The following is a 25,390-nucleotide window of genomic DNA, read 5'->3' on the forward strand; positions in this document are numbered from 1 at the left end:
CCCCCCCCCCCCCCGAAACATCCAATATCTTAAAAATGAACTCAGAGCTGGGGCATTCAGTGTTTGTTTCCATTCATAAGAAACATTTAATCTGCAGAAAAATGTAGTTTCTGATTGATTTTCTTCATATTGTAATTCCAGGTTTTATGTTATTGCTTCTGTAAGTTCTTAAATTAAAAGTTCACGAAATCCCTGTAATGTCTAGCAGAAATATCAGTCATCAGGAGAGAAATACACAAAAAGGGGGCTGATGCACTTAGAGTTACCGTGTTTGGTAGATAGAGCTCCACAATACCTGAGAGGTGCACAGCACCATCTGTTATAATTGGTGAAACTCAGCTACAGCACTTATAACTAGCAGGCCAGCCCAGTCATTCTGAAAGCCCCATTCTGATGCACTATCATAAAAAAGGGAACATTCTGGGACTATAGATAGCACACAGCTTTGGGATGTAAGATTAACTGTATAACTGGCCCAATTCTCTCCTTCCTGGAAGAAGGGCATTTTTGTGGTCACCATAGGGGCCTGCAATAAGACCTGAAACAGGTCCCTGATGATGTCCTTTCTTTTACTTGGACCTTTACTACAAATATGACTTTTGGCTTAAGTTGTCACTTGCTATCCTACTCCGTTCTTTAAATCATTCAGGATAATAATTTAGATACCCATGTATAATGACCATGCTAGTATTTATTTATTTATTTATTTATCTATTTATTTGCAATTCTTATATACCGCACAATGGGTAGGGAACTATCCGTCTAGGCGGTTTACATATTAGAACATACACAAGTAATATTACACTAACATTGCATTCAAACAAATCAAAAATAAAATTAAGTACAAATTCATTAAAATCATAAAATAAGCATAAAATACCAGAGACTTATAATGTAGTGGACTTAGTATATGTTGTGGGAAATATGCGCTTGCCAGCAAGCCATTTCATCAGGGTTAAACACTAACTTCCCTTCTCCCTGACATTTGCCTGAATAAAAGCATCACTTGTGCTTAAGTCTCTGCCTGGGAAAGGATACCTGTTGGCCCTGAATTCCTGGGGGAGGGGCTGGGTGTTCCCTAGTCAGAGGCAGGACAAAGTCAGGAGGTATAGATTTCAGCAGCCAATGATATGATCCGTGCACACCCCCTGAGCCAAAGCCAATGGTGTAATGACTCTTCTGTTGCTATGGGAAAGTAGCCAATCATGTAATGACACATCATCTGCCTTTGTATGAATGTACAATAAAAGGAAGAGGCTCTGAGGACAAACCCTCTTTGCCTTCTCTCTTCCTGCCTGCCATGAAAGCTGTCTGATGCCTATTCATTACTCCTACATCTGGTGAGCCCGACCGTGATGATAAACTCCATGCTTATTTCGGCTGGTCATAGCTTAAAGGTACGTACCATTCAACAGATTTGCAATCGTAATATATTTTAAAAAAAAAAAGTTCTTCTTTGTAATTTTTAAAAGTATTTCTCAGCAAGTTTGTTCCCCACACTCGTAAGCATGGGCAGTGATTTATCTATGCAGCAGGGGCTACATGCCAAGGAGCTGCAGAAAATCATCAATAATCATTATTTCATCACCAGAAGAAAACTAGCGCAAGTCAGCCTGGGGGACTTAGAAAAATTAATAAGTGAAATAGCTTGCCGTTGCCCTTGGTATTCGATGGAGGCTGGAACTCTAAATACCCAGGAATGGATCTCAATCGGCAATTATCTTCATACGGCTCCCAGAGCTCCCATAAAGCTAAGATTAATCTGGCAAAAATGTACAGAAGCCATCGAACGCACAGAAAAAAAAGGTTTAAAAACAGCAGTTTCAAACCATGTGCTTTTAGAAGCAGGCAGACATACCCTTCCCCCATCTTATGCTCAATCTCCCTCAGAGACAGCAAATTCTTTGTATCAGCTACCCACACCCAAGCCAATTCACACCTTCCCCATTTCTTTAGAAAAGCAGTCCTTGAGAACAATAGAGCCACCACCTGGCCTGGGTGGGGCGATTAGCATTGAATTTCAGCAGAAACTGCAGAAAGAAAACCTTACAGAAACAGAATTATTAGAAGGACCTCAAGCCTTCCCCATCACAGAAAAGAACCATGAACAAAGGGGGACAGAAAATGAAATAGAACATCTGGGGACACACAATCACATGGCTCCTGAGGCTTCCTCTGCGTCCACCTCAGAGAAAAGGCCCCAGGAACCTGAAAACACAGAGGTCAGAAAAACTAGCCTTCCTCCATCTTGCCTGCAACCCCCTTCCCCCACTAACCACTCCCTGAACCTTTATTTGCCATTGCCTGAGCCAGTCATTAATTCTGCATCATCAATTTGTGCAGGTAAATTACTATCTCAAACCACTGCTCCCGGTAACAATTTATGTGCCGCGGTCAGCATGGGATTCCACCTAGAACATGGAAATCTCACAAGGGAGGAATTATTGAAAGGGATTCAAGCCTTTCCCATTACAGAAAGAAACAAAGAACTAGGTGTGGCAGCAAGTGCCATGTGCAGTGACTTTGCCCCAGGTCTTCAAAGAAATCAGCGTATAAGACCTTGGGCCAAGCAGCTGCACTCCTGTGTTACAAGCAAAGAAAATATCAATATGAAAAAAAGGATTTAATTAGACTCCTGCATTACAAGCAAAGAAAATATCTCTATGAAAAAACTGATTTAATTATACACTTCAATGACCTCTTGCAGACCAGATTAGGCAAAGTAACTGTGCAGACAGTACAAATTTGGAAAAAATGGTTTCTCCTGGTCTTCGATGTTCAGTTGCAGAGGGACTGCATGCTTAAGGAGTAGTTTCTATTTGAATTCAGTTACAAAAAAAAAATCTGCATACTTTGAGAGTATTTTCCCCCACAAAGTGTATGCATAGCCTTATGTTAAAACTGTACTGAGATTTGAACAATTGCTGTGTGAATTTCATGTGAAAATTTCCCTTTTACAAAGTTAATTTGGCTCACATTTAAAATGACTCCATTTCTCTGAGATTTAAGTTTATAGTTTGAATTGCCAGCACACAGAACTTATATTTCTACTGTGATTCTCCCTAAAGTGAATTGAAGTGGTGTTTGTCTGCAAGGAATCAGCCAGCCATTGTCTGTGGTTGATGGTATCAATTGTTAAACAAAGCTATCTTTAAGTTCCTATTGACTGAAGGATTAATTCCTTGGGTGCAGTTCTTTTCTTTTGAGAAACACTGCTCCTCCCCCCCCTTTTCTGTAACTCTTGCTTGCCACTCTTGGGGGAGGGAGGGAGAACTTTTGAAAGGAAAAAAAACTGGACTTAGTACTGCAGTTTCTCTCTCTAGTTTATATATGTTATAACTCAGACAGATTAATAGTAGTTACAGTCACTTTAGCATGCAGCAGACAGAGCTGAGCGAACAGCATGTTTAATTTCCTATTCTAATAATTATAAGAAGAAATTCTATTCTGATATTCCACATTGAAAGTAAGCTCAGAGTATTATTGATTGCAACCTGGAACAATAGTTGAAATCTATAAAGTAATGATGGTGTCTCCACTAGGAGGTGCTATGTTATTCTACAAGTTATATTATATTATTGTTTTAATAATTCTGTTGTATAATAGTTTTTATTTTTCAGGCCTACAGACCTTCTGTATTAAGGACACTTCAGTTTTATTTTCTTTTTCACAAAATTTATACAGAATTCTGAACCTTATAATTTTTACTGACAGAGGTTGCTACATATAAAGCAATCCCTCCCAAACCTTTTCTTGCAAATCCAAATTGATTTTATTAAATTGAATCATAGAATTGATTTCTTCAAGGTTAAAAAAGTAAGAATTTCACTTTAATCCTTACCTTAGTAATTTTTTGCTGTATGCCAGTTTTTAATATTTTCCAGATTGACACTGCCATGAAGAGATGTGAAGATGAACACTTTGCAGTTTATTTTAACATTTTTCTAAACACCTTTTGACTTTTGACTTTTGATCCTTGATCTAATTTTGTTTTTGATAACTTTTTGATAAGATTTTTAGCTCATATTATGTGTTATCTGTTGTCTGTCTTGATGCAAGAAATATTTGCAGGATGGATGAATATGTGTCAGTTTTGTGTAAACGAATATTTGCAAGATGAATGAATATATGTCAGTCTTGTGTAGCATATGTTTAATGTAATGTCTAATATACTTGTCATTTGATCCTGCTTACTGCAAATGACTTTTCCTTTAAACGATTAATTTACATTTATTGCTAATTTACTGAATGAAAATTGATCACTGCATAAAAACGTTCTTGATAATGGGGTTACCCTCAGTTCTGAAAACTGATAATGGCTCTGCTTACTGCAGCCATTCCTTTGCATGAATTTTGTCAATAATTGAACATTAAATATTTATTTGGCATCCCCTACAACACCACAGGGCAAGCCATTGTGGAGAGAGCAAATCATACCCTTAAGAGCTCTGGACCAAACAAAAAGAAAAAAGGGGGATTGCCCCTGGATTTTCCCCCTGAACAAAGTATTGTTTACTTTAAATCATCTAAACATATCAGGTTCACATAAAAACACAGCCATGAGTAATCATTATGGGACTAGGGTTAGTCACCCACAGCCATCAGTTTTGTATAGAATATTTAATGTCTGGTACGGTCCCGTTCCCTTAAAATGGGGAACGAGGATATGTTTCTCTGCTTGCTTCCACAGGTATCAAGCCGTGGAAAGATGGAAAGGTGTCCAGGTCTACAGGACCCGATCCCCAACTTCTCTCTGAGCCTCCACAGCCCTCAGAAGGACAGAGACCGGACTCCTTGCAAAAACTCCTTGCAAAAAAAAGCAGCACCACATGACCTGGGGACTGATCAAGGCCCTATCCAACCAATCTGTACAACTCTTAGAACAGCAAGGCCTTGAGAAAACTCCAGAGAACTTGTTAGCCGCTTTTTCTTGCCTGAATGCCAACTCAATAACAATTGTGTTCTGTACCCTCATCCTTTGCCTTATTTCTCCAGCTATGGCGATTTCAGAACAAGGACTCTGACAGAACAACATGTACATCCTCGAACTTTTCACACCTGTTGTATCGAACAGACTGTTAGATCTGCACACACATGCCAACCCAAGCCTGCGGAGAACGACTGATGCATGCTGTACCATTTAACCTTACAGTATGGACTAATTATCCTTTACAGAGAGGTTTTCATTAACTCTCCAGTTAATAATACCATACTACACATTGGTAGCTGTATTCAAGAGACTGCCGCTCTTTGTTGGGACTATGATACAGGGGATGGGAAAGGGAATTCAGGTGGGAAATATCCATATTGTAACTGAACCTTTGTATTAATCACTGAACACTTACATAGTTATACCACATATATGTATGCAATTGGCAGATTTCAGGATGTGCAGTGGGAGACCCAAGCCCAAATGATAACCAATGACATGTCCACTAATCTGTTAGGAAACATATGGATGTTATGTGGGCGTAAAAATTTACCCAAAGCAAGGCTCCGTAACAAAAGGGAGGTGATAAATAATCCCATAGAAAAGTATACAGAAACTCAGGTAGCTAGAAGCCTGTTTCCCCCAATGGGAACAGCTATGAATTACAGAGACTTACACATCCTAGCTAACTGGATGATTGCCATATTTAATCAGACAGTCCATGCATTAAAACTACTTACAACAAAAGTCTCTCAGATTAGAGAAGTAGCATTACAGAACAGCTATATCTTAGAAACCATTTTAGCCTTAAAGGGTGGTGTTTGTGCATTAATTGGATCTCATTGCTGTGTGTACATATCAGTTTATAAAGCAAACCTCACACATACCATAGAGCAGATAGAAACCATGGTTGCTGATGCACCACTTTCAGACAGAATACCAACTTCTCCTTGGGACTGGCTATGGTCCTGACTCCCTGATATTTCTGGTCTCAAAAGGGTGATTTCTATTATAATTACTGTAATTGTCTTAATTATTTGCCTGTGATGCTGTATTCAGTGCATACCCAACCCTCATATCCATATTGAAACCTTGCTCTCAGCCCGGATACAAAGATGTCTTGTAAGATGCCTAATAGGGAATCATGAGCCCTGCAGCGTTGGCACACCACCTGCACCAGCTCTGGGTGATATGGAGATTCAGGGGCTCATCGACAGCTGGCACACCACGTCGAATAAGCTTTCTTCTCTTCATATCCCTCTTCCCCTATTTCCAGCCCATACCAAGACATAACAGATTTCAGTAAGGGTCTAAAGCTTTACTGAGCTGCCTAAACAAAAACAGAAAGGGTGAGATGTGGGAAATATGCGCTTGCCAGCAAGCCATTTCATCAGGGTTAAACACTAACTTCCCTTCTCCCTGACATTTGCCTGAATAAAAGCATCACTTGTGCTTAAGTCTCTGCCTGGGAAAGGATACCTGTTGGCCCTGAATTCCTGGGGGAGGGGCTGGGTGTTCCCTAGTCAGAGGCAGGACAAAGTCAGGAGGTATAGATTTCAGCAGCCAATGATATGATCCGTGCACACCCCCTGAGCCAAAGCCAATGGTGTAATGACTCTTCTGTTGCTATGGGAAAGTAGCCAATCATGTAATGACACATCATCTGCCTTTGTATGAATGTACAATAAAAGGAAGAGGCTCTGAGGACAAACCCTCTTTGCCTTCTCTCTTCCTGCCTGCCATGAAAGCTGTCTGATGCCTATTCATTACTCCTACATATGTTGAATGCTTGAGTGAAAAGATAGGTTTTTAACAGTTTCTTGAATTCTATACGGCTAGCAGTCAGACGAATGTGTTCAGGCAATGCGTTCCAAAGTATTGGACCGGCAACAGAGAATGCTCGTTTACGGGTTAGTGCTAGACTGACAGTTTTTATGGTAGGTACTTCAAGGATACATTTATCAAGTGAACGGAGCTGTCTAGTAGGTCTGTAAATTCGTAGTAAGGAACATAACCAGATGGAGTTAGTATTATAGAGTAGGTTATGTATTGTAGTCAGAATTTTGTAAGTGATGCGGTATGTAATTGGTAACCAGTGCAAGTGTTGTAAAACAGGGGTGATGTGTTCCGACCGAGGTGTATTATATAACGGCATTGTGAGGATGGCCGAGCAAAACTTCATTCTTTGGAGTCAGGAAACATGCTGATTCCAGCTTTTCTTTTTGCAAATTTAATAACACTAACAGCAATTAACAGTAAACTGCCTATCTTTACAGTGTACTTACAATACCTTTCAATTAGGTTAGAGATACTAGCGCTGGCTTCTCCTGGAGACATAGGGGCCTCCTGATCCCAGCTGGGCTCACAATATTATTCCCCTCCCAGCAGGGTCCCGCCCACAGAGCTTTCTCTCCCTGTAGGATTTAGGGCGGACCAGGCTAAATGCCTGGGTCCCGCACAGGTAAAAAGGGAGAAAACAGGGTCACTTCATCTCAAGCATATAAACCTGTAACAGCTCCCGTATATGCCTATTGCCTCTTGCCCTACCAGAAGGCCTCATTGGCCTCCCTTGAACCCCCCCAAAAAGTCTACATATCCCAAAATCCCTCCCATTGCCACCTAACATGTCCACCCCCAATCACCCCCCACATGCCCCCTATACCCATCCCTAACACCCACCTCCACCCCAATACCACCATCCACTTTTTTAGTTCTCACAATGGACTTACCCTGCAAGGGTAGGATGCATCTCTATTATATTGTGCCTGCAGGCCCCTCCAGGCCCACCTCATTCTCTGGCACTTTCTGTGCTCCCCTGGGTTGGGAAAAAGCAGCTCCTCATTTCTCATCATCAGGGTCGCCAACTGTGCCATGACCCTGGAAGTGAAGTTTGGTGGTCTTCCAGGGATGGAGGGCATCTTGAAATGAACCTGCCTCAGAGTAACCAGAAGAACGCATGCGTCACAAAAAAAAACAAACATGCACGCATATGTGCATTGTGCGGGTCATGTTTGTGCATACATAGCCACTTGTGTGCAAAAATGTTTGCATATTTATAACCACTTGTGCTCAAATAAACACTGAGGGGTAGATTTTTAAAAAAAAGCGCGTTCGCGTACTTTTGTTTGCGCACAAGGCGCAAACAAAAGTACGCTGGATTTTATAAGATACGCGCGTAGCCGCGCGTATCTTCTAAAATCCTGGATTAGCGCGCGCAAGGCTGCCAATTTTGGGCAGCTGGCGTGCGCCGAGCCGCGCTGCCTGCCTCCGTTCCCTCCGAGGCCGCTCCGAAATCAGAGCGGCCTCGGAGGGAACTTTCTTTCGCCCTCCCCTCCCCTTCCCCTCCCCTTCCCCTCCCTTCCCCTACCTAACCCACTCTCCCGGCCCTATCTAACCCCCCCCCCTACCTTTATCCACGGATTTACGCCTCCCGGAGGGAGACGTAAATCCACGCGCACCAGCGGGCTGCTGGCATGCCGAGACTTGACCCGGGGGCGGTTCCGGAGAGCGCGGCCACGCCCCCGAAACGCCCCAGGCCGAAACCACGCCCCCAGGCCCGCCCCCGAAATGCCGCATCCCACCCCGAAAACGCTGCGTCGTTAGACCCCGCCCCCGACACGCCCCCGACACGCTGCCTTCTAAAAACCCCGGGACTTACGCGCGTCCCGGGGCTCTGCGCGCGCCGGCGGCCTATGCGAAATAGGCGCGCGAGAGCCCTGCTCGCATAAATCCGGGCGGATTTACGCGAGCAGGGCTTTGAAAATCCGCTCGTTATGTTTTATTGAAAAGATTTGCGTATTTTATAATTACATGTGTACATGAGCACGAGCCCATTGTAATGCTCTTGGCCGCCATGGGAAGGCCCCGTGAACAGCCGCACCTACCCTGAACACTATCGAGGCCTTAGGATGCCACCGGGATCTCTGCACAGCTGGGATGCCATCATCATATGCCAGGCCTGTCTCGCTGTGCTTCCCCCTAGGCACGCGTCAGCACCTTTCATCTGCCTTTCAAGGTCCTGTGGCGCTCCACCCCAGTGCCTCCTATCCAGTCGTCCTACCTTTCAGTTCATGTTGCTACGTATCTGTGCCTTTGCCTTGTTGTCCTGCCTTGCCTCACTGTCTTGTTCCTACCTTTCCTTGTTGTCATGTCCCTGCCTTGCCTTATTGTCTCATTGCCTTGTCCTGCCTCTCTGTTACCTTCCCCAGTCCATCCTGTCTGTGTTTCGGTCTCCGGCACCTTGTCTTATCGTGTCTGTTCGTCTATGCCTGTCTCCTGGTTCTGACTCCTGCTACAGATACTGACTACTCTTCTGGACTGCCATCTGCCCTGACCCCAGCTTGGAACTTGAACTGCCTTCTTGCCATCTGCCCTGACCTTGGTCTGTACCCAGATACCGATTGCTCGCTGCCTGCCCTGGCCTTGGCCTGGACCCAGATACTGATAGCTTGCTGCCAGCCCTGACCACTGCTCCTGTCTCAACTCCCATCTGACCACTACTTGCAGGACTCTTTCCTAAGCCCTGCCAGCCCCTGGAACTCAAAGGTTCAACCTGTAGGGAACAGGGCTGGTTTAGGTGAAACCCCAACTCCAGTCCTAGCAAACTTGAGTCCACTAGCTGTCAGCGTGGGCCTAGTAGGTTCACCTGCTAGTCTGTGTCAACCATGCCACAGTCCAAGGGCTCACAGCTGTGACATCCATACATGCGCAATTACATGCTCATGCACTTTTTTTTTAAAGTTATCCTCCCTGTGTGTAAGTTCTCTCAGCAAAACTTTGTGCCTTAAATAGCAGGTTTAACTGAGAAGTACAACTGGGAGCCCTGTTTTTCCTTAAGTATCCATGAAAGTGTCTAATGAGACATCATAATGTTTCCTATAATTATTATTACCTGGCCAGCTCTCTCTATTCTTTGACAAGTTTGTCCAGGAGGGTTTGGTCTCATAGAAGCCTCATAATCCCTAATACTTGGTTACAGTCTTTTCATCCTCTGATTAAATTGTAAACTTTATCTTCTTTCTTTTCTTAGATCTGTATGATAAAGGATTTCCATAGGTTCTTGCTTTGATCCTCTTATTTTGTATTTCTAATTTTGTTATTTGTAGTGGTCTTGAACATAAGAAATTGCTGGGTCAGACCAAGGTCCATCGAGCCCAGCATCCTGTTTCCAACAGTGATCAATCCAGATCGCAAGTACTTGGCAGATTCCATAAAGTAGACTAATTCATTTTACTCCCTACCAGAGATAGCAATATTTAGCTTTAGTCTACCTGGCTAATAATATCTTGTGGACTTTTCCTCTAGGAAATTGTCAAACCTCTTTTAAATCCCACTATGCTAGCTGCTTTGGTCACATCCTCTGGCAACAGATTCCACAGATTAAAAGTGCGCTGAGTGCAAAAGTACTTTCTACAATCTGTTTTGAATCTACTAGTTGTTAGTTTCATGGAGTGTCCCCTTGATTTAGTATTATTTGAAAGAGTAAATAACATTTATTTACTCATTCCACCCTACTCATGATTTTATAAACTTCTGTCATGTCCCCGTTCAACCATCTGTTTTCCAAGCTGATGAGTCCCTAGCCTGCATAACCTTTCATCACAGGAGAGATGTTCCATCCCTTTTATAATTTTTGTTGGCCTCCTCTGCACCTTTTCTAGTTCTGCTGTCTTTCTTGAGATGGGGCAACTAGAACTGCACACAGTACTCAAGGTGCGATCACACAAATGGCTCGATAGAGGCAATATGATTTTTTCTACATTTTATTTTCCATTCTTTTTCTGTTCATTCCCAACATTCTATTTGTTTTTTTTAACTGCTGCCATGCACTGAGCAAAGGAATTCAATTTATTGCTCACAAGGACTCTTAACATCCTTCTCCTGGAACCCAATACAGAACCCAGCATCATATAAATGTAGTTGGGATTATTCCCTATGTGCATCACTTTGCACTTTTCCACTTTAAATTTCATCTTCCATTCAGTTGCCCAGTCTTCTAGTTTCATGAGGCCCTTCCTTGGTTTCTTGTGATCTGCTACCTTTTTAACTTTGGGCAATGATTTTATTTCAAAAACAGCTTCTACCATTTTGCAGGGCATAAACATCAGGCTCACCAGTATATAGTTTCCCGGATCACCCCTGGAGCCCTTTTTAAAAATTGACATCATAATGGGCACCTTCTAGTCTTAAGAAATCATGGCTAATTTAAATGATAGGTTACAGATTACTAGTAACAGGTTAGTGATTTCATGTTTTAGTTTTTTTTGGAACTCTTGGGTGGATGCCATCTAGTGCCGGTGATTTGTTACTCTTCAGTTTGTCAGTCTGATCTATTACATCCTCCATTGTCACAGATAATTGTTTTAAATGCTCAGAATTTCTACTATTAAAGCATGTGTCAGGTGTGGGGATTTTCCCACCATCCTCCTTTGTAAAGACAGAGGCAAAGAATTCATTAGTTTTTCTGATATTTCCTTGATTTCCCTGAGCACCCCTTTGCCCTTCAGTCATCTAGCAGCCCAAATGACTCCCTCACTGGATTTTTTGCTTCAAATGTACCTGAAAAATGTTGTATTATTAGTTTTTACGTCACGGTCAAGCTTTTCTCAAAGTCTCTCTTGGCCTGTCTAACTACTGTTTTAGATCATTTGTGCCTATGTTTAATATTTTTTACATGATGACCTTTAGTTTTAACTGACAACTTTACCTCATCATTAAACCATACTGGCAGTTGTTTAGTCTTCTTTCAACCTTTTTTAATGTGTAGAATGCATGTTTTTTGGGCTTCCAAAATAGTATTTTTAAACAATGTCAATACCTCATGCAAACTTTTAACCCTAGCAACCACTCCTTTTAGTTTATTTCTAATTATTTCACCTTCTAGTCTTAAGACTAGGTTTATTTCACCATTTTCACAGAAAATCCATCACTTCATCTTCAACTCCAAAGCATTGTTTTCATATGTCTTGTCCCTCACCAAACCGTCTCCCCCAACTATCCCGGATGACCAATCAGCTAGCAAAGCCTCAGAGCTCACCTCTTACTTTGAGAAAAAAATCACCAATCTGATATCCCCGCTAATCACCAACAATGGACAACCTCCTCCCCCTTATTCCGCCTCTCTACAACAAAACACAAGCCTCAAAGCTTTTGAGCCCACTTCATCCCTAGAGATAGAAACCCTGCTCAAGAAGCACAAACCTGCATCTCACCCTTCGGACTCAATTCCTTAAAATCTACTCATCTCCATCCCAAAAACCATCGCCAAGCCTATTGCGGAAATCATTAACTCCTCTTTAACGCAAGGTCTAGTGCCAGACGCCCTAAAACTTGCCATTCTCAAACCTCTATTGAAAAAACCCAATCTGTCAACTGCTGATCCGGCCAACTTCTGCCCTATAGCTAACCTACCATTCATCTCTAAACTCTTGGAAAAAATCGTCAATAAGCAACTTTCTGAATATTTGGATGAAAACAAAATCCTAGCCCCAGCTCAGTTCGGTTTCCGCAAGTCTCTAAACACAGAAACCCTCTTAATTTCACTCTCAGACACCATACTCTTGAATCTGGAAAAAAAAACCTTGTCTTCTCGCTCTCCTTGACTTATCAGCCGCCTTTGACACAATGAACCATTCAATTCTCATGGATCGGCTAGCTGACATAGGCATTAAGGGTACCACACTTGGGGCCTCATTTTCTAAAGTATCGCAGGCCTGCGATACTTTAGGAAATGAGGGGTGGGGGGCCGAAACGGGGGGCGGGCCTGCGCTAGCCAACGGCGATCACACCGTCGTGGTGCGATCGCTGCCGGTTTCACACCCAATAGCGCCATCATAGGAGGTGTAGCTATTGGGAGCGAAATAGGACGCGAAAAGGGCCTTACCTTTTCGCTGTCCACGGCGTCAGCCCCGGTGATGCCCCGACTCCTCCTCTTCCGGCGCCGACTCCTCCCCAACTCCGCCCCCATCCTGGTATCGCACATGATAAGGGACTTTTTGCGTGCGAAAGGTCCCTTATCGCGTGCGAGCCGCTTAGAAAATGAGGCCCTTAGTTGGTTCAAGTCATTCCTTAGCAGCAGGTTCTACAAGGTCAAAATCAACAACAAAGAATCCCACCAGGTTAGCTCCACCTTGGGAGTCATCCAAGGCTCCTCTCTCTCCCCAACCCTCTTCAACATTTACCTTCTCCCGCTCTGCCAGTTCCTTACAAATCTAAAGTTAACTCACTACATATACGCCGATGATGTGCAAATACTCATCCCAATTATGGATTCTCTCCCTAAAACCTCTGCTTCTGGAATAACTGCCTTCAATCTATCAACCACCTTGTCACAAGCTTCAACTTAGTCCTTAACACCAATAAGACAGAACTCCTCCTCATTTCCCAGGACGACAACAATGTAGTATCCAACAGTCATCTCTCCATTCAACCAAACTTCTCCCCCCATGTGAGAAACCTTGGAGTCATCATGGACTACCAACTTAACCTAAAAAAATGTGTTAATAACACCACAAAGGTTTGCTTTTTCAAATTACAAGTCCTAAAAAGGCTGAGACCCCTTCTACACTTCCAAGATTACCACACAGTTCTTCAATCCATCATCTTTTCAAAAATAGACTACTGCAACTCGCTTCTTCTCGGTCTCCCAGAAAACACCATCAAACCCCTGCAGATGTTGCAGAACACTACAGCTAGGATTCTGACCAGGACCAACAAAAGAGAGCACATTACACCTATCCTGCGGAGCCTTCATTGGCTTCCAATCAAATTTAGAATCCAGTATAAAGTCCTAATGACTATACACAAAGCCATGCACAATCTCACTCCGCTTGATCTAAATATCCCTCTCCGTCCCCACAAACCATCTAGACCGGTTAGATCTGCTTATAGAGACACTCTCTTCGCCCCCCCTGCCAAATCCTCTTTAAGGAAATGAGCACTTTCCACACCTGGCCCTCCACAATGGAATGCTCTCCCGCCAGATCTTCGGCAAGAATGATGCCCGACAACCTTCAAAAAAAGACTCAAAACCTGGCTGTTCTGTCAAGCTTTTCCTTAATTCAGATGATCCATCCATCTCTCCCTCTAATAACTGGACTATTTTTTAGTTAGCTTTTCGTTCTCTGAACAAGGCATAACTTCGCAGGCAGGTTATGCATCCTTCTACCTCCCATGTCAGTAAATTTGTCTTCATCCTTTGGCTTATTGTTCTCCACCTTTATCCCATCCCCTGGTAATTTACCCATTGGTCCATTCTCACCCATTTTCATATGTTTTGTTCCTTCTAGACTCCATTTCTAGCAAAGTTAACTTTTGATCCCCTTTTATGTATCCTAGAAATGTGATACTGTTCATTTTTAGCTTCTTGCTCTCATGAAGAGCTTAGTATTTATTTGTAACTTTGATCCCAGTTACCTGTATCCCTTGTTTGATGTAATGCATTCGTTTGCTTTTATCGTTTCACTGTAAACCGATGTGATATGTAATTTTGCACATGAATGTCGGTATATAAAAGTTATAAATAAATAAATAAATAAATAAATAAATAATTTCCTCAATAAAAATATTAAACACCATTGAATAAATAGCAGATGTAATTATGTGCACGTTATTTTGCCATGATAATTTTCAAAGTGAACTTATGCCTGTAAATCCTCTTTGAAAATTGGTGTAACTTATATGCATATTTGCCAGCTAAATTGTATGCAATATTTATTTATTTTATTTAAACATTTTATATACCATCATTCTATTTATAGATCACAACGGTTTACGATGTGACATTCATAGTTATAGTTCAACACACAATGATTTGTTTCAGAGGTGTTATTCATAGACAGGCATTAATATTTATTAAGTGATATTTCTAGAGCATATTAATGATAGATCTGGTAGTTAAGGCAAAGAGTATTTAATATAAATTAAAATGATAGTTTTCACATCTTAGTGGGTAGTTTTGGGAATCTTACATTCTCTCGTTTGATATAGTCTTCATGATTCGATTATTATCTTATGTCCTTGACTTTGTGGCTATGTATGTTCTGAGGTTTTTAAGTCAATCTATATGCATTTTTGAATAGTCATTTTTTTAGCTCTCCTTTAAATTTCTTTCTATCTGATAGAGTACATAACTTCTCAGGCATAGAATTCCAGAGTTTGGGGCCCGCATTGGAAAACACACAATCTCTTATTTGTGTCAGATGTGTGCTCCATTTTGTGGGAACAGTCAGTAGTCCTTTATTTTGAGATCTTAGGGCCTCATTTTCCAAAGCTATCGCAGGCTTGCGCTGTTAGCGCAAGCCTGCGATAGCTAGCGAAAGTAGCGCAGGTCTGCGCTACTGAAATCGGGGCGGAGTCGGCCCCGGAAGAGGAGGAGTCGGGGGGCGTCACCGGGGTCGACTTCGCGAGGACAGCGCGCCAAGCGAAAAGGTAAGGCCCTTTTCGCTCTCTATTTCGCGCCCAATAACTACACTTTCTATGGTGTAGTTATTGGGCGCAATGCCGGCAGCGATCGCACCGCGGCGGTGCGATCCCTGCCGGACCGCCCCCCCGCTTCGGCCCCCGCCCCCCCCGTTAGCGCGATTTTCTAAAGTATCGCAGGCCTGCGATACTTTAGAAAATGAGGCCCTTAGTGTTCATTGTGGTTTGTATGGTTGTAGTGTCACACCTAACAAACCGGTCTCATTGGAATGAATGATGCTGAAAATGATCATTAATGTTATAAAGTAGATTCTGGATTGTACTGGTAACCAATGCAGTGACATCAGCGAGGGTGTAATGTGATCATATTTCCTAGATCTTATTAAGAGGCTTGCTTTGGCATTTTGTAATAGTTGTAATGGTTTTAAGTGACATGCTGGAAGTCCTAGAAGCAATGAGTTACAGTAGTCTAGGTTTGAGAAGATTAAAATTTGTAGTACAGTATGGAAGTCCTGAAAAGTTAGCAATGGTTTCAACTGATGAAATATACGCAATTTGGTGTAACCTGTCTTGATTAATTTACTGATGTGCATTTTCATTGTAAGGTTCTCATCTAGCTGTATTCCTAACTCTCTTACTTGATTTGCATGGTTAATTTGAACATTACCCAGATTTAGGGCAGGTGGTTTAACTATCAATGAATTTCTACTCAACCAAATGATTTCAGTCTTTTTTGGGGGTTTAGTGTTAATTTAAGTTGCGATAATTCTTGTTGAATTGCTTTCATGTATGTGGAGGGTAACGAAGCTTATTTTCAAATGATCTGGAGAGAGAGATGTAAAACTGTATGTTATCAGCATACAAGAAGAAAGTTATTCCTAGGTTTGTCAATAATTTACACAGTGGGAGCATGTAAATATTGAATGCTAAGAGGGCTGAGCCTTGAGGGACTCCTGTATCACACTGGAAAGAATCAGATATATGGTTGCCCAATTTGACTTGGAATGTTCTGTTAGCTAGAAATGAGGAGAACCATCTGAGGACCCTGCTGTTGATCCCAATGTTTTCCATCTCATGGCATAACAGGTTCTGGTTGACAGTGTCAAAGGCAGCCGTTAAGTCATTTAGCACAAGACAGTAAGATTCATCTGCATCAAGCCTTCATAAAACCGGGTCCATCAAAGAGAGGAGTAATGTCTCAGTTGAATAATATTTCCTAAATCCAAATTGATTTGGGGATAGAATATTTTGATCTTCCAGGTGATTTACAAGCCGCGAGATCACAGCTTTCTCAAGAACTTTTGTGAGAAAAGACAAGTTGGATATTGGGCGATAGTTGTCCCAACCTTCAGTTCTACCATTCTTATTTTTTAGTATTGGCTTTATCACAGCTTGTTTTAACCCTTTTGGAACAGTTCCTTTTTAGAGAGACAGATTAACTAATGTTGGGATTGTGTCAGTGATAACCTCGTGTACTTATTTCAAGGAACTGGCTGGAATTGGGTCACGTGGGTGAATGACGGGTTTAATTTTAGTAATGATTTGACAAATTTCCAGTTTCAATACTCTGTCGAATGTGGACCACTTAACCAGACCATTAGAATCTTCAGGTGCTTTTGTTGTAGAACAGATAGGGAATTGTATTTTCAACTTATTGATTTTGCCTAAGAATGCAGTGGCATGTTCATTGCAATTGGTCTTTGTAAAGTTGTAGTTTCTTGAGATGAAAGATGTCAGGTCTTTAATTAAATATTTAACAACTCTAAATAGCAGTTTAGAATTAAATATAACCCCATGAATCTGCTTAGCATAATAAAGGGGTACATTTTAAAACATACGCATGGGAGAATATCATATTGCCTCTGTATCAATCCATGTTGTGACCACACCTTGATTACTACATTCAGTTCTGGTTTCCCCATCTCAAACAAAAGACTTACTGGAAGTGGAAAAGATACAGAGAAGGGCAACAAAAATGATAAAGGGAATGTAAATGGCTCCCCCATGAGGAAAGGCTAAACAGGTTAGGGCTCCAGCTTGAAGAAGAGACAGTTGAGACTGGATATAATAGAGTTTTATTAAATCAAGAGTAGGGTGGTACAGAAAAATAAGGGATGTTTGTTTACCCATTTTAATCGTACTAAGACTAGGAAACCACAAAACTAACTGGTTTCAGGTTTAAAATAAATCTGAATTCAAGAAAGCATAGGACAAGCACACAGGATCTCTAAGGGAGTGGTTGGGATTGTTGAGATGAACAGTTGTTTGGATGGGCAGACTAGATAGGCCATATGGTCTTTTTCTGCTATCATGTTTTATTTTATCTAAATTGGAGACAGTATTTTTCACTCAACATACAATCTGTGAAATGTGTTGTTGGAGGATGTGGCCGAGGCATCTAGCATAGTGGGTATAAAAGGGGTTTGAACCAATTCCTGCAGGAAATGTCCATAAACCATTATTGGTCAAGTTGACTTGGGAAAACCACTGCTTATCCATGGTAGTGAGCAACAAAGAATGAATCTAGTCTTTGGGATTTGCTGGTTACTGTACTTGTGTCCTGGATTGACAACTGTCAGAGACAGGATGCTGGGCTCGATAGACCTTTGGTCTGACTTGGCATTGCATATGTAAGCAAAAAAAAAAAAGATTTGAAAATCAAATCTTCACACACTGTTTCCCTACCTGCTCTCTCCTCCCCTCTGGGAATGCTTCCTCTCAATCTAGTAAAAACTCTGTGTGCTGTGAAAGTTCATACATACTTAAGTCCAGGAAGAGAAAGGAAATCTGCACACATGCCAGTTTACCTGGGTCAATAACTATTTATGCAGATAAATAGTCTTCAAAATTGCCCTCTTTATGTAGCCATTTAAATAGAGTTAAAGATAATGCTTTAATACAGAACTATTTTCTATTAAAAATATCAGCAAAAGTTATTAGACATGTCAAACACCATCCATTGAAATGAATGGGGATGCTGTATCCTGGTGTCAGTACAGAGTTATCCATACCTGAGAGTGAAGCAAATATATTTCATAGGGGAAGAGGGGGTGAATTGGTGTTGGTTTAAGTATGGGTATTTATAAGATCATCTATCCAAATTGGTATTAAACCAGAAGACAACCAAACAGATTGGATGGGCCAATTGGTCCTTACCTGCAGTCACCTACTGTGTTATTCTATATATTACTATTCTCATTTCTGAAGGATCCAGGAGGTGAATAAAAGGTGCCTAAGTAATTTAGGTAAATTTATTCCTGTGAGCAGAGCTGAGAGTTTAGTGGAGAGTCTGAAGTGTGATCCCTCCTTCTGAATGTCCCAGATATCTTTATTCAGGTCATCTTGAGAATTTGTTTTTACAACAGATAAGTCTTTTTACAGCAGTTGACCTTCAGCACAACTTTAATTTCATGCCTCAAGATACCAATCTTATTTGGTGTGAATTGAGTCCTACTGTATACGAGGAGCATCTTCAATTTTTTTTAAGCCATCCATTGTCTAAAATGCTGCATGAACAGCATCTCAGGCTTTCTTTAATAACATTCATTTGCGTGCCAAAGAGCATATATTGCTAGGTTTTTTTACAGCTGGTTTCTTCTCACGTCATTATTATCTTTGGAAAATCAAATATGTAAAACTCGATGTATTTAAAGCAGGTTGTGATTGCTTATTTTGCTAATAATTGAAAGGCATCACCTTCTTGAATTCATCTTCAGCAGGCTTCCCGACATTTGTGTACAATGCGATCATCACATCACATATTCTAAACAACTTGAGGCAGGAAGCCCAACCTCCAAAGGCTGTTATCCCACTAAGAAAGACTTGGTGGTGCAAACAGACTACTGGAAGCACTTCTTCCCAGTTGCTGTTAAACATATTCTTCTGATCTTTTCTTGGCATTTTTAAAATTCAGAAGCACTTTAGGAGATTTAGAAATGGCAAGGAATCCTTCTGTACAGGTTTATTATGTTAGCGGTACTAAAAGGACCTGGAAGTGTGAGCAGCATCTGGTTCTCCATGGGTGAGCCGCATCCTTTGCAGGTCCCTACTGCATATTACTTCTAAATGCCTTATTCTGTGGGATTTATTGCTTAATTAATTTATGCTGCTCATGCTGCACATAGGTTAAAGGTTCTTCGAGCAGGAGCAAGTTGCAGGGAGAAAGTTATCCCCTGACTTGAAAGTAAATCCTTAAGACTACACAATAAGAAGACGACACAGAAACTAATGAATGTGTAATAGAAATGTCAGTACATTATCTTTTTCAGATTTCATTCTAAAGTTAAGCTGCCACTTTAATTAATTAAATATTTACTTGGTATGGACATTTTTATAGGATTTCTTAGTTAGTAACTATCTCATTTCTGTTCAGTTTTTTTTTTTATCTGTTCACCCCAGCATTTACAACCTATGAGAACCTCATAAATCTCCTTCATTTTTCTAATAAGACATGAAAGTCCTTAATTGGCCTTAATGAAATGCACTTAAAGGGCAATAAACGTGTTTAAGCCCCTCTTTCAGGGTGAGCTACAGTACTCTCACTCTGCTCTGCTTTAGCCTTTGTGGTAATTAATCACTTATTCATATGTGGCACATCAGTAACAAGATCAAGCAACCACTGCACAATTGCATGATAATAAGCTGCTCATATATGTGTCAAGATTTAGCAATTCTTTTTAGAGCCTAATTTAAACTCATATTACAACTATACAGCCTGCTTCTCTGAAGCACAGTGAGGAGTTTGATTAGGGGTGTGCAGGGAATTTTTTTCCTTTTGGTTTTCTGCTTCCATGTTTTTTCTTTTGTTCGGGTTTCAGTTTGTTTAATGCTTTTTTCAGTTCATTTCGTTTACTGAGGTATAATAAACATTAAATTAAAAACACCATGAAACAAATAAACCAAAACCAAAAAGAAACTGTTCCCACGGTGCCAAAAAAAATGAAAATTATTCCGCCACCCCAGCCAGGCCTTACCCATAAGCCCACCCCCCATTTAGGTACCTTATCCCTTGCTGGAGTCCTTGTGGCAATACACTAAAATCCACAATTCAGTGTGCAGCGGCAGTCAAAAAAGCCAACAGAATGTTTGGAATGATCCAAAAAGGACTGGAGAATAAAACAGAAAACATCATATTGCCTCTGTATCGATCCGTGGTGCGACCGCATCTTGATGACTGGGTGCAGATTTGGTCACCCCATATCAAAAAAGACATAGTGAAAGTAGAAAAAGTGCAGAAGAGAATGATAAAAACGAGAAAAGAAATGGCACGGCTCCTCTGTGAAGAGAGGCTACACTGTTCAGAACTCTTCAGCTTAGAAAAGAGACTGCTGAGAAGAACCATGATAGAAGTTTACAAAATCACGAGTGGGGTGGAATAGCCAAATAAAGGATGGTTATTTACCCTTTGCAATACTACTAAAACAAGAGGACACTCCCTGAAGCTAACAACCAGGAGATTTAAAACAAATCACAGGACGTGCTTTTTCACTCAGCATGCAATCAAGCTGTGGAATCTGTTGCCAGAGGAAAAATCCGTAAAACATCAGCCAGGTAGAGTAAATAAAGCGATATCTATCCTTGGGAGTAAATAACAGAAAAAAGAACTACTCTACGGCATCTGCTGAGTATTTAAAACCCAGACTGGCCACTGTCAGAGACAAGATGCTGGGCTCGATGGACCATGATCTGATCCAGCATGGCATTTCTTATGTTCTTATGTTCGTGTTGGCAGGTTCTACGACAGCACAAGATCTATGGGCATTGCACGTAGAGTAGGTTAGAATTGTCGTGTTTTAGAACCAATTATTGATTTGGCAGCAGATGGTGGAGAGAAAGGAGGAGCGGGGGGGGGGGGGGGGGGGGTGGTGGGTGGGCACAGCCTGTGTGGGTGGGTGGACAGAGGTTTGAGCTGGCCAGGAAAATAAGACCCCATCAGCTCTGGGCCAAGGACTTGAGTGTGTGGAGGAGTAGGATATCTCACCTCCAGAAGCAGCAGCAGCATAGGCTGTGACCAGATCCCACATGAGCAGACACAATGGCTGTGATTCTGGGGGTGGGGAGCAGGCCTGGATTTGTTAACAGGCATAATAGGCCTGTGCCCAGGGTGGCAAAATCTGGGAAGGGGGGGGGGACGGGGACAGGGACAGAAGGCTAGCTGAAGATTACAGCTGTGCTGAATTTCATTCAGTGGAGAATAACCCTCTGCTTCCTAATCCAGCCCCTCCCTTCCCAGGCAGCATGCAGGGAACAAAATGGGCCAGATTTTAAAAGCCCTGCGCGCGCAAATCCAGCTAGATTTACGCGCGCAGGGTGGTTACCCGCGCCAAGCCTATTTTGCTTAGGCCCGGCAACGCGCGCAAGCCCCGGGACACGCGTATGTCCCGGGGCTTGAAAAAAGGGGCGGGGCGTGGGCGGTCCGGGACGGGGCAGGGACGTGGCCAGAGGCCTCCATAGGGCCTCTAGGCTGGGGGATCGAGCGCCGGCCGAGTGCCCAAAGGCAGGTGCAACTTTAAAAACAAAGCTCGGGGGGAGTTTAGGTAGGGTTGGGGGGTGGGTTAGGTAGGTGAAGGGAGGGGAAGGTGGTGGGGGGGACGGAGGGAACAGGGAAAGCCATCGGGGCTCCCCTAGGGCTCGACGCACGCAAGGTGCACAAGTGTGCACCCCCCTTGCGCGCGCCGACCCCGGATTGTATAACATGCACGCGGCTGCGTGCGCATGCTATAAAATAGGGCGTAGATTTGTGCACGCCGGGTTGCGCGCACAAATCTACACCCGCGCATACCTCTTAAAATCCGGCCCATTGTGAAGGGGTGAGTCTGGAGCACAGAGAGCAAAGGGGGATCAGTTTGGTAATATTAGGAGGCACTGTGTGGGGATTATTGGGGGTGAGGCCAGCGGCGGATTCACGATGTCGGACCGGCCCGGGTATTCGCCGCCCAGGCCACATCACGTGGTCTGCCGAGCGTGGCTCTGTCACGGCCGCGCATGGCAGACCATGTGACTGGAGTGATCGGCCCACCGGGGGATGCCCGATCCCCTGATCGGCCAATCTGCCCCTGGGTGAGGCTGAGGAATGACGGGGTCAGATGGGGGGAAGGGGCAGTGTTTGTGTTTGTGAGAGAGAAGGGACTGAGGCTGTTTTCTGTGTGTGTGTGTGTGTGTGTGTGCCAGATTGAGAGGATAGAGAGGAGATGTAAGAAGGAGCAGGACTAGAGCACAGTAGGGATTCCTCCCTCCTCTCCCACTCATTGCACTTCAGGTCTCTCTCCCTTGATCTCAGATTCTATCCCCCAGATCCTGGAACCTCCCTTCTTTCCTCTCCCTTCTCTCCAGATCCTGGATCCTCCTCCCTCCCTCCCTCCCAACATGCCCTACTCCCTTTCCCCGTCCCAGAACTTTCATCCCTCTCCCTCTTTTCCTCCCATCTGATTCCTGATTTCCCCCTTTCCTCTACCTTCCCCATAGGCCATCATCCCCATCCCCATTACTTTCTACTTCTCTTCCCTCCATCCTCAGTCTTCTTTCCTTCTTATACTCCTCCCTCCTATCCCCATTCCTTTCACCTCACCCCATTCCCAGTCCTCCTCCTTTCTTCTCCCCATCCCTGGTCGTCTCACCCTCCCCTTCCCTTTTGCCCATCCCTGAGATCTCCTTCCTGTACTAATACTTAAGATCCCTTTTCCTCACCCAATAAAAAAAATAAATTATACAGACACAAGGTTGGAAAATTGAGTAATTTTTATAATATGAAAGATGTACATGTGCCTCGGATTCTTTCCAGTTTTTGCCACAGAATCTATGCCTGAGCTGCCGCAGCAAACTGTGGGACTGTGCCTTACACATCCTGCTCACTAATGTCTGACCTTACCTGGGAGGAGGGGGTGGGGGGAAGAGAGGACCCAACAGTGCCTAGGGGTAGGAAACTCCTAAATCCTTCTCTGGTGGGGAGGCGTGGAAGTTCCTGCTCCCTAGCAGGAACAAAGGCTGTGACTCTACTCTTAGCAGCTCGGATGCAGAAGTAACCTGCGCTCTGTGGCACTTGTTGACCACCAGTCTTTCTTGGCTTTGGGTCTGTTCTTATCTGAAATCCTGCCTTGGATTTTGTTTGGTAAAATTTGAGTCCCTCCTCCCATGCCCTCCTTTTCAGAGGAAGCTACAGTTTTACTACCCAGTTTTGTCCAATCTCTATTTTTGTAATATATTTTCATTGAAATGCCAGTTTTAAGCATGTGATGCTGAATCCCTTTCACTTTAAAAGCTCATCACCGCTGAGTACAATTTCCCACTTGTTTTCAATCATCTTGAAATACTCAGTCTTTAATTGAGGATGGTATGCTGCAGCCGGTTATATAGATTATTTAAACGATATAGACTATATTGATTAACAAGGCTAGAGTTGCCTCTCAGTAAGCTGAGAGAAGTGATGTTAGACATTCAATAAGTACGCGTATGGTTGGAGTGGGTTATGAATGTGTATGACCGTGTACATGAATGTGGCTGGAGAGAAAATGAAAAAGGCACAGAAAAGAATATCGGGTTTTTTTTATTCATAAAGCATCTTCTTATCAAGGCAATTCTTGTACCTATGTTTTGTATATTTATGATGTATTTTCTGTATATACTGTTACAATGTTCTAATATCTCAATAAACAGAATATTAAAAAAAAAAAAAAAGAAAGAAATATTCAATCTTTGTTCCAAAGTAAAATCAGATCTCATATTTGATCAAACAACCAAATCCACTTTGGTTTCAACAACCATTTAATTGAACAACTAATGTTTGGCAAATTGCAAATGATCCAGTCACATAGAAAAAGGTAATGCTTCCCTGTATGTATATAATCTCAATCCTGAATGCCTGAAAATTGAGTTTTAAGGGCATGAAATAGTATTGCATACAAAAGTAACCATTGAAGGAATAAACCAGTTCAAACAAATGTGTACTACACATCAGAAAAAAAAAATAAGCAGTATTAAAAAAGTGCCAGATTGAAGAATAAATTCATTAAAAGATGAAGGTATAATACAGTAGGAAGTGAATCTGATAATTAAGAATTTATGTGAAAAGATACCTATGCACTGATCATAAGTGATTAATGGTGTTAGATATTTTTGTATTCTTGAAAACGTGGTGGGCAAAAAGATCCTGATGTAAGATTGCGATCCTTTATCTTGTTACATATTTTATTGGTTTTATTCTCAAGTGTTGCTATTTAGTTCTGATTCCTTGCCCAGGCTTCCTAGGTGATTGGCAAGAAATCCAGAGGTCTATATTGAGAAGGATTTGTCTGCTAAGTTCGAGAAAAACAAATTAGCAAAATATCAAAAGAATAAATTTAACTTATTTGGATAGGACCATCATTCCATGGTTAATGTTCAAAAGAAACCAATTGAATCTTGTATTATCATCAGTCCAAATATAACCAGTCCAAATGGTAATTTTTCATAATTTTTTTCTTTCAATATAGTGATGCTTCGACAAAAATGTCAGCAGAATTATTTAAAAAACAAGGAAATGAAAAGAAATCTCACAGAAATGTGTACCAACAGCAACTTATTGTGGTAATTGTCACCCACAGTGAGAAAGTCATTAAGAAACTTTGATTCATCATGCTATTAGAGATCACAGGAAATCATGAGAATGCATATGCTGTACTTTAAAGCTCTAATGCTCAATGGGGTAGATTTTATAATTTTGCGCGAGAGCGTACTTTTGTTCGCGCACCAGGCGCGAACAAAAGTACGCTGGATTTTATAAGATACGCGCGTAGCCACGCGTATCTTATAAAATCCGGGGGCGGCGCGCGCAAGGGGGTGCACATTTGTGCAACCTGCTCGCGCCGAGCCCAGCACGCGCTGCCTGTTCCCTCCGAGGCCGCTCCGATTTCAGAGCGGCCTCGGAGGGAACTTTCCTTCGCCCTCCCCCCACCTTCCCCTCCCTTCCCCTACCTAACCCACCCTCCCGGCCCTATCTAAACCCCCCCTTACCTTTGTTGCACGATTTACGCCTGCTAACAGCAGACGTAAATCTGTGCGCGCCAG

The sequence above is a fragment of the Rhinatrema bivittatum genome, chromosome 2 (genome assembly GCF_901001135.1).
Source record: "Rhinatrema bivittatum chromosome 2, aRhiBiv1.1, whole genome shotgun sequence".
NCBI classification, from domain to species: Eukaryota; Metazoa; Chordata; class Amphibia; order Gymnophiona; family Rhinatrematidae; genus Rhinatrema; species Rhinatrema bivittatum.